This window comes from Bidens hawaiensis, unplaced genomic scaffold (assembly GCF_021521415.1).
Source record: "Bidens hawaiensis isolate Kalapana, Puna unplaced genomic scaffold, B.hawaiensis_p1.1 tig00046875_1, whole genome shotgun sequence".
Classification (NCBI taxonomy): Eukaryota; Viridiplantae; Streptophyta; class Magnoliopsida; order Asterales; family Asteraceae; genus Bidens; species Bidens hawaiensis.
In genome coordinates, this window is record NW_027506010.1 from 19,900 (window position 1) to 28,913 (window position 9,014).

A 9,014-nucleotide genomic window follows, 5' to 3' on the forward strand; every position below is an offset into this window, starting at 1 on the left:
ACGCGATATCTTGCAATCAACATACTGATTCATCCCCTTCACTTTACTGTATTTTCTTCTTTCTCCCTTATAATCAATCCCGTTTTCTTCTTACTCCAACTCGAAGTTAGTTGCCGGCTCCATCCGCTTCTTACTCGATCACGACTTTTTTCGCATCCTGCCATATTTGTAACTGCTAGGGCTTTATTCGGGTTAATGTTAAATCTCTTATATTTTAATCTATTAATAATAAAGTTTTACTTTGTAGGTTTTTGGGGTTTATTCAGGTTAATCCTATATAGTGGAATCAGGCCATTTACGTTTGTGCAATCAGGCAAATTGCTTTGAATCGTTGGCTTTCGGTTCATCTCATCTTCCGTCACTTCATCCGAATCCAGTGTCGGCGTCGCTGTCTTCAAGGTGGTTACTTAGTGTTAACCCTAAGTTTGGATCTGTGTATTCTGTATTTTATTAATAACCTGGTAATTATTTTGATTTATTTGTTATGTTAGTTTATGTAGTGTTTGTGATTATGATTTCACAAGACCGAAGATACTTTAGAATTAGTGAGCTTTTTTCACTTACAAAACAATAATATTATTGGATTTGAGGTTTTTAAAAAGATAATGTTAGATGTTCAAGATATTCTTTGTTATATGTTGTTGGTAGTTATGGAGTTTTTTTATGTGATTCTTATGATTGATGTTGCTATGGGATGCTTTGTAGTCTTGTATTTATTTAGATGTATCATAAATTCAGATTAGCACATTACACTTCTATTTAACTTGATAATATTTTCAGTTTAGTTGATATGAAAGTTATTTAGCTTTTATATAATAAAGACGTTCTTCAAGTTATGTAAGCATAATCCTATACATATTTGTTATTAGGCATTTATAGTGTATCTTAGCAAGTTGGTGAAAGAACACACATGTCTAGCATTTGTAGTTTTGTGTGATTGCTATTTTAACAATATGTCTATTGTACATGCAAAGATTTATCTATAGTTTTGTCTTTTTTGATTATGTCATTAATTTTTGCAATTTTTTAAATCTTTTTTCAGAGCAATGATTCCAGCTTTGAGCTTTGTGAGCGTGTTCACTACACCATAGACAAGAACCAAATTCACAGTTTGATAGACCACAAGCCTTTCTTAGCCAAGTGGTCAATTTTTTAATAACTTACATTTATTTTACAATGCTAACAAACCTACTTTATGATAAAGTTTTGCTAATAATGTATGAATTATTTATTTTACAATGTTAACAAACCTACTTTATGTTAAATTTTTACTGATAATGTATGAATTATTTTAATATTTTGGACAGACGGGTGGCCCTGCTCTTGCACTGGTCAAAGCCAAGGTGCCATGGTCTGTTCGAAGCAGCATTCTTTTTGATAAAGACCATGTTTTGAAGACCGTAAAAGGGTAAAACTGTTTTCTCATCAAAATGAATGCCTATTTATTTGTTTTTATCTGAAACGGGAAAAAAGTTTTTTTAGGTAACAATTTCTTAGAGAAACGTGTATGTAGATGATAATTGCTTTGATTTTGGTAATAGGTCATAATAAGGGTGTTAAAAGGCATGTGGGCACGGGTTGGCGGCTTCAACCTGACACAAAAACTACTTTTTTGCCTAAGCTGGTTTATAAGCTGAACCTTTCCCGATTTGATAGATTCGATTATTGTTTCTCCTAAACCTGTTTATAACCCGATCCGGCAACCTTTTTTACTAAGTCGGTTCGGTTTATAACCAGAATCGGATTAGGCCCATCAGCCCATTCACCTCTACCTGTAGATATGTTTTGTATATATAAATACAATGCTTAAGTATGCATATATTATTTGTTACTATGCATCTACTCTTCTAGAATTTCATATAACAGGAAGTCAAACATGCAACAATATTAAAAAGTCAACATATATTGTTCTTGAATTTTATGAACAGTATGTATAGTGTATGGTTTTTAAGAGTTTTTATTTTATCTATTTACAAACATTTTTTGATTGGAATCATATATAGTTATCAAATACATGTACATGTAAATGAATAATTTGCAAAAGCTTATTAGTTTAAATAAAATTGGTCCAACCCAAAATATTGATGCGAAGTCTTATATTTTAAGTGTTTTGTTTCTACTCAGGTTGAATATACAGACCAATTTGGTCATTAAGATACTGCATTTGCAGAAGCTCCTAATAAGGTCCTCTCATAGGATTACATGCACATTTTCAATGTTGCGTAGATGGCTGCAGATACATTCAAGGTATTCTTGGGGGCTTATAATCTCATATGATTCTAAAACTTTGAAATTGTTTCAAGGTATTTGTAATTTCATTTTTTCTGATTTTCTTTATAGGTGAAAGAAACTTATTGTTGGTATGCTCAACTGAACTTATACTATGATGAGTATTTTAATTGCCAAGTTGAGCACCCATCTACGACGGAGATTCTTTCGCTATCTCATCATGTGAGTTAATTAAGTACTTATTATGCCATTTGAAACACGTCACTTTCTTGAATACAAGTCAAAACAGCCGGGTCATGTTGACCTTTCATCGTTAAAGTTAAATTTTTTACTTGTAACAATGTTTGAGATAGTCGCGAGATATCAAACCAAATAGTCAATGTACTGTGCAATCCATACACAACGCTACAGAACTTATAATTTAATATTTTAATTTTGGTGATTATTTGATAAACCATGTTACATGATTCTTTTTGTGCAGAACCCCTACGGATAACACAGTATTGAGATAAGAACTTCTTATGAGGTGTTTTGTGCAAAAAAAATACTTGAAACCCAAAATCAAAAATTGAGTTTTAGAGCAACAATTGTCTTCCAGAAGTCGTGTTTATAAACGGAAAACTACAAAATTACGTTTTTGTTTACAATATCAAGTTTAATTAATGACAAATCATATATTTTTTTTGTGTAGAACCAAATTTTGAGTTATGTTTTTATTTATTTATTTTTTTAGAATATTTTTTAGGGGTTTTTTGTTACACTTCTCATTTTTGTCACCCTTGGTATTTTAACATTTTCCACAAACTAATATATACATATTGAATTAAAACAAAACTTGGTCAAATATGAAACAAATACTTAGAAACATATATTACAAAATGATTAAAAACAAAAACCTAAAATAACACGCGTAACACGCGGGCTAAAAGCTAGTTTATTAATAAATCTCAACAAACTTGAACAAGTTGTTGACAAATCAACCCAGCGCAATTTTCTAAAGAATAACATCTTATCAGTAAACATCAACTTCAACAATTGAATTATTGACTCCAAAATTGTCTTCTGTCCACTTGAGACTTCAAAAATAAAGTCTTCATTCATTTATTTCTATCTTGGAAAATTAGGTTCATGGAAGATTAGAATGACCAAGTCTCCCAAAGAACTCAATATAAATATAAATATAAATATAACTTACAGCGAAGAACTTCACTCGTAGGCATCCAAAAACACCAAGCATATATGGCACTTCTTTCCCTTTCAATAATCTTACTTGCAACATGTACAGTTTTCTGTACTCCAAATGTTTCAGGCTCTTCAGATGAAGTTGATGCTCTCCTAAAATGGAAAGCAACCCTTCATAGCCAAAATACCAGCACCCTGCTACCTTCATGGACGCATGCTCAAAATTCAGTGTCTCCCTGCCACTGGTATGGCGTTTCATGTAATGATAATGGCCACATAATCAGACTCAATCTTACGTCATCCAGTTTAAATGGTACGCTTGATCATTTGTCGTTCTCCTCGTTCCCCAATCTTGCATATTTTGAACTTAGTGTAAACAACTTTTTTGGGATTATCCCATCTAATATAAGTCACCTATCAAAACTTGTTTATCTTGATTTCTCATTTAATCACTTCACCGGAATAATCCCACCAGAGATTGGCGAACTGAGAAATCTGGCTACCCTTCATTTGGTTCAGAATCAATTGTTTGGTTCTATTCCGCAAGCTCTATGTCAATTGAGATTACTTTCTGGGCTTGCGTTGGCCAATAATTCTCTTTGCGATGCAATTCCTTCCTGTTTCGGTCAGTTATCGAATTTGGATTACGTGTATCTGGATCGTAACAATATTTCTGGTTCAATCCCTACCTCTATCGGTCGGTTAAGGAATTTGCGTCATATGTTTCTGAATCGTAACAATATTTCTGGTTCAGTTCCTCGTGAATTGGGAAATCTTTATCAACTGGAGGAGCTTCATATGAACAATAACTTTCTAACCGGATTTATCCCAGAAACTTTCGTCAATCTGGCTAATCTAACCGTTTTAATTCTATACAATAATCAATTGAATGGATCAATCCCCAGAGAAATTGGTAAGATGACGTCTCTCCAAAGGGTCGAGCTACAATTGAACAATCTTACTGGTCTGATTCCTTTCTCTCTAGGGGAAGTCAAATCCCTTCTTTATATTAATCTTTACGGTAACAATCTTTCTGGTCCTATCCCGCAAGAGTTAGGAAATTTGACATTCCTTTCAAGTCTGCAATTAGCATTCAACAAACTCACCGGTTCCATTCCAAGTTCATTTGGTAACTTAAAAGCTCTAGAAGAATTGTCTCTTAATAATAACCATCTTTCTGGTTCTATTCCATGGGAATTAGGAAAGCTGAAGTTGGTGAATATTCTAATCGACAACAATAAGTTTTCTGGTAGCCTACCTGATGAAATCTGCAATGGAAGAAAGCTTGAATATCTTCAGTTAAATAACAATAAACTAGCAGGTTCAATTCCAAAGAGTCTGTACAACTGCTCAAGCTTAACCTGGGTCCGTTTTGATGGAAACCAGATTACTGGAAATGTTTCTGAGAGCTTCGGTGTGTGTCCGAACCTATATTACATTAATCTCAATGATAACAAGCTCGACGGGGAAATCTCAGAAAATTGGAGTAAGTGTAGAAACTTAACCACGATACAAATAGGAGGGAATCGAATCCGTGGTAACATACCTCCTTCCCTTGGAAATTTGGTTAAGTTGGAAACTCTTAATCTTTCGTTCAATCATTTGGTTGGAGAAATACCAAAAGAATTTGGAAGAATGACTCTCATGGGGAAACTTTTTTTAAATAATAATCAACTTTCTGGTATTATGCCACAAGATCTAGGATCGCTAGCTAAACTCATATTTCTTAATCTATCCATGAATAAGTTTAATTGGCCCGTTCCATCTTCCCTCGGGCAGTGCTCAGAACTCGTTTTCTTATACTTGGGCAATAATGGATTTACAGGAAGAATCCCGGCCCAATTTGGTAGACTGGTTCACTTGACTGTTCTTGATTTGAGTCATAATTCACTCATCAACCAGATACCTTCTGGGCTTTCGAGTATGAGCAATTTAGAGATCTTAAATCTCTCTCACAACGAACTTTCTGGTACTATTCCAGAGAGTTTTAAATCAATGAATTCATTGTTGAACATTGATCTTTCTTATAATCACTAACGAGGTCCACTTCCCAAAAGCAAAGTCTTTATGAATCTTTCAATAGAAGCATTACAAGGAAACACCGATTTGTGTGGAAATGTTATTGGATTGAAACAGTGTGCATCAGAAAGTCGTACCCAAAATCGAAAACGCAAACTCACACTGGTGATTTCTCTTCCACTTATTGGAGCCCTTCTACTTGGTGGCCTTATGGCGACGTTCACTTTTTATAAGTGGAGATTGAAGAAGCTGCCATCGACACAGCTCGTGAATGAACATAAACATGGCAATAATTTCTTCTCGATTTCTACCTTCAATGGAAGAGAGACATATGATGAAATCTTAAACCGAACAGAAGAGTTCAACGATGCATATTGCATCGGAATGGGAGGATGTGGAAGTGTGTACAAAGTAATGTTGTCCTCAGGTGATGTAGTTGTTGTAAAGAGACTTCATTCGAATTCTGAGGTGATCAGCCATAATGATTTCGTAAATGAAATTAGAGCATTGACAAGAATACGACATAGAAACATCGTTAAACTGCTTGGCTACTGTTCGCATCCTCAAAACTCATTTTTGGTTTACGAGTATCTTGAAGGGGGAAGTCTAGCTGATATGTTGCGTGATAAAACTGCTAGTGTAGATTGGACAAAGAGGGTGAACATTATCAAAGGTGTTGCATACGCTTTAGCGTACATGCATCATGATTGTTCACCGGTTATCATTCATCGGGACATATCAAGCAAAAATATTTTGCTTGATTCCGAGTACGAAGCTTGTGTTTCGGATTTTGGTACGTCCAAAATTTTGAACCCAAACTCTTCTAACTGGACTAACGTCGCGGGAACATTCGGATATCTTGCACCAGGTAATTTATTTTCCAGTTTTCAGAGTAACATATTATACATCACGTTTTAATTAGAATGAATTTATCATGTAAATAATTTTGTAGAACTCGCGTACACGATGAAGGTAACGGAGAAGTGTGATGTTTATGGTTTCGGGGTTTTAGTGTTAGAAATCATTAAAGGAGAGCATCCTGGCGATAACATTACTTCTCTAGCAACGGAAGAGGTCAAGCTCACGGATTTGATGGATAGACAGCTTCTCTTTCCACTACCGGAAATCGAAGAAGCTCTAACGTCAATGTTGAATCTAGGGATTAAATGCGTTAATTCGAACCCTGAACGAAGGCCTACGATGCATGAAGTGTCACAAAAAATTGCACGTATAATTTGCGAAATATAAAAGAGGGATTACTTTGTGCAGTGCCATCAATTTGCATACTTGGTGTCGGTTAATTATGTGTACGTTTATTCAGTCACCGATTTCATTGTTATGTGATAAGATGGTGTGATTCAAGCTGCCGTATTGATGATGTTTATTTATGTATAAGTAGGCATTTTTCGTAGGAAATTTGTTGGAAACCTTGCTTTCTAACAATTTTTCAAATAAATGTGTTGGAAAAACACGAATATCATTTTCAACCCTTTTCCAACAACTTTTCTAACAAAATTGCTACAAAAAATGTTGTTGCAAACTTCCTACAACTTTCCTATACAAACGTTTGCTACAACATTCTAACGAAATTCCAACAAAAACATTATTTTTATCAAAAAAAACTCAAATATGCAATAAAAATTCCAAAAAAATATGAAATGTGCATAAAAAACAAAAACAAAAAATATCTCAAACATGTATAATGAAATCCAAAATAATCCTGTTTTACAAATTAAACACACAACTTATAGTTTTTTTTTTGTATTCGTTGCTCCCTTTTTTCAAGCACGAACCGCTTAAATTGCTCCCTTTTTTTCATGATCGACCCGCTCGCATTCCAATTGTTGCAATCATTTTTTCAACTCTTGCCCGCACGCCCGTTCTTTTTCTATTTGAGTTTTAACATCTTGGACCTAAAATTTATTAAAACATGTATAATTAGTGCATAATACATACTTATACAAAAAAACAAGAATGGTTGGCATTATTGTGGTGAGCAAGTTAACCACCATAACTGATAACCAAATCACAACTAATATTGTTGGGTTTTAACAAGATTATCAAAGTCATATAACCATATTTATATGAAAAAGGCAGCGGATAAATTCATTTTAAATCTTGTTATTTAGATGAATATAAAACCGATTTTATATGCAAAACCCAAAACCCGGATCCATATACGATAATACATAATATCAAAACAGCCATATGGTGTTTTAGTATACTACCTTCAAGATGCTAAGAAAGATGAAAAGGATGAAGATTTTAGTAGCTAGTCTTCAAAAGGAAGAAGAGCCTCAAGCTTGTATACCCACAAGCCACCAACAAACACCTTCTCTTGTTAGGATTTGATTGCAAAAACCTCTCCTTCTTTGTTCTTCTTTATTGGCTGATTTTGAGAGAGAGAGAGAGAGAGAAAGAGATTTGTTCTTGCATGCACTTGAATGGAATTAGAAAGAAATGAGTTTTCCAAGTCTTTTAATCAAACGAGGCATGCAATTTTTGAATGTTGGGACCTTCGCAAGACAAAGGGGGTCGGCCCCTTTGTTGTTGTTGTTATTATTATTATTATTATTATTTTCTCTTCAAATGTTGCATGTTACACTTTGATATATTTTGTGACATGTAATAAATAATGTGTCACATGTTATAACTCATTTGTCTCTTATATTATTTAACCCAATTAAATAATATCATAAGATAACATTTTCAAATAAATTATCCATATAATTTATTAGTTTCTTAAGTGCAAATATTTAGAAACTCATTTCCTAAATATCTTAAGTGTTTGTCTAGCTTGTTATTGGGTATGACCCAACTTGGATCATAACGTACTAGCCACGTCAATTTTAATATGTGTCTTGGGCAGACCGAGTCCAACATTGATGCACAAGATACATAGAACATTGATGCAATTAGCAAATACCGCCTAACAATGGTTTACTACTCCTAATACGTATGACGAAGTGCCATTCTATAACATCATCCCCTTCAAGTCCCTTACTTGAAAATGATTTAGGTGAATCATTTATTTATCCTTTTTTCAAAGATGTCATGTGAAATCCAGAGACACAGAGTGATCATTCTTTGTTGATTTAACTTAACAGGCCTTAGACATCTTACTCTCAACGAATAAAAGGGACAAATCCCCTCTTGACTACATACGTCTCTCACAATCAGCTTGTATTACACCTAAACATAGCCTTATGTACTGTCATGTATCAGAGCAGCGAAGAACTAAGTCAAGGTATAATATTTGGTGAATATCAAGACCCAATATGTATCTCAAGTCGGAGGATACTATGATATTCGCCTTTACTTAGATTTACTTATGATCAATCACATTGATTTCATGTAGTAACATTTGAGAGCGGGTCAGTCCAATACTTATATCCCATAAATATCTATGAACCTTGGTAGCAATTCGTTGCTCTATATTCATACTTCATGAATATTCACCAATCCAAGTTCATAATGGTCTTACCTTCACATTTGTTCCCATAAATATGACCGGCCATGGAAATTTAGAATAATTAACTTATTCATGGTTTTAAACATGCTAAAATGGAACATAACTTAAAATG

General features: G+C 33.9%; 1 pseudogene across 1 annotated transcript; it reads left to right on the top strand.

Moving 5' to 3' along the window:
* The first annotated feature begins 3,463 nt into the window (after positions 1-3,463).
* On the top strand, positions 3,464-6,678 carry LOC143616366 (uncharacterized; annotated as a pseudogene). The gene is made up of 2 exons (XR_013150650.1): positions 3,464-6,298; positions 6,383-6,678. The product of XR_013150650.1 is annotated as an uncharacterized LOC143616366 (transcript).
* The last annotated feature ends 2,336 nt before the right edge of the window (positions 6,679-9,014 follow it).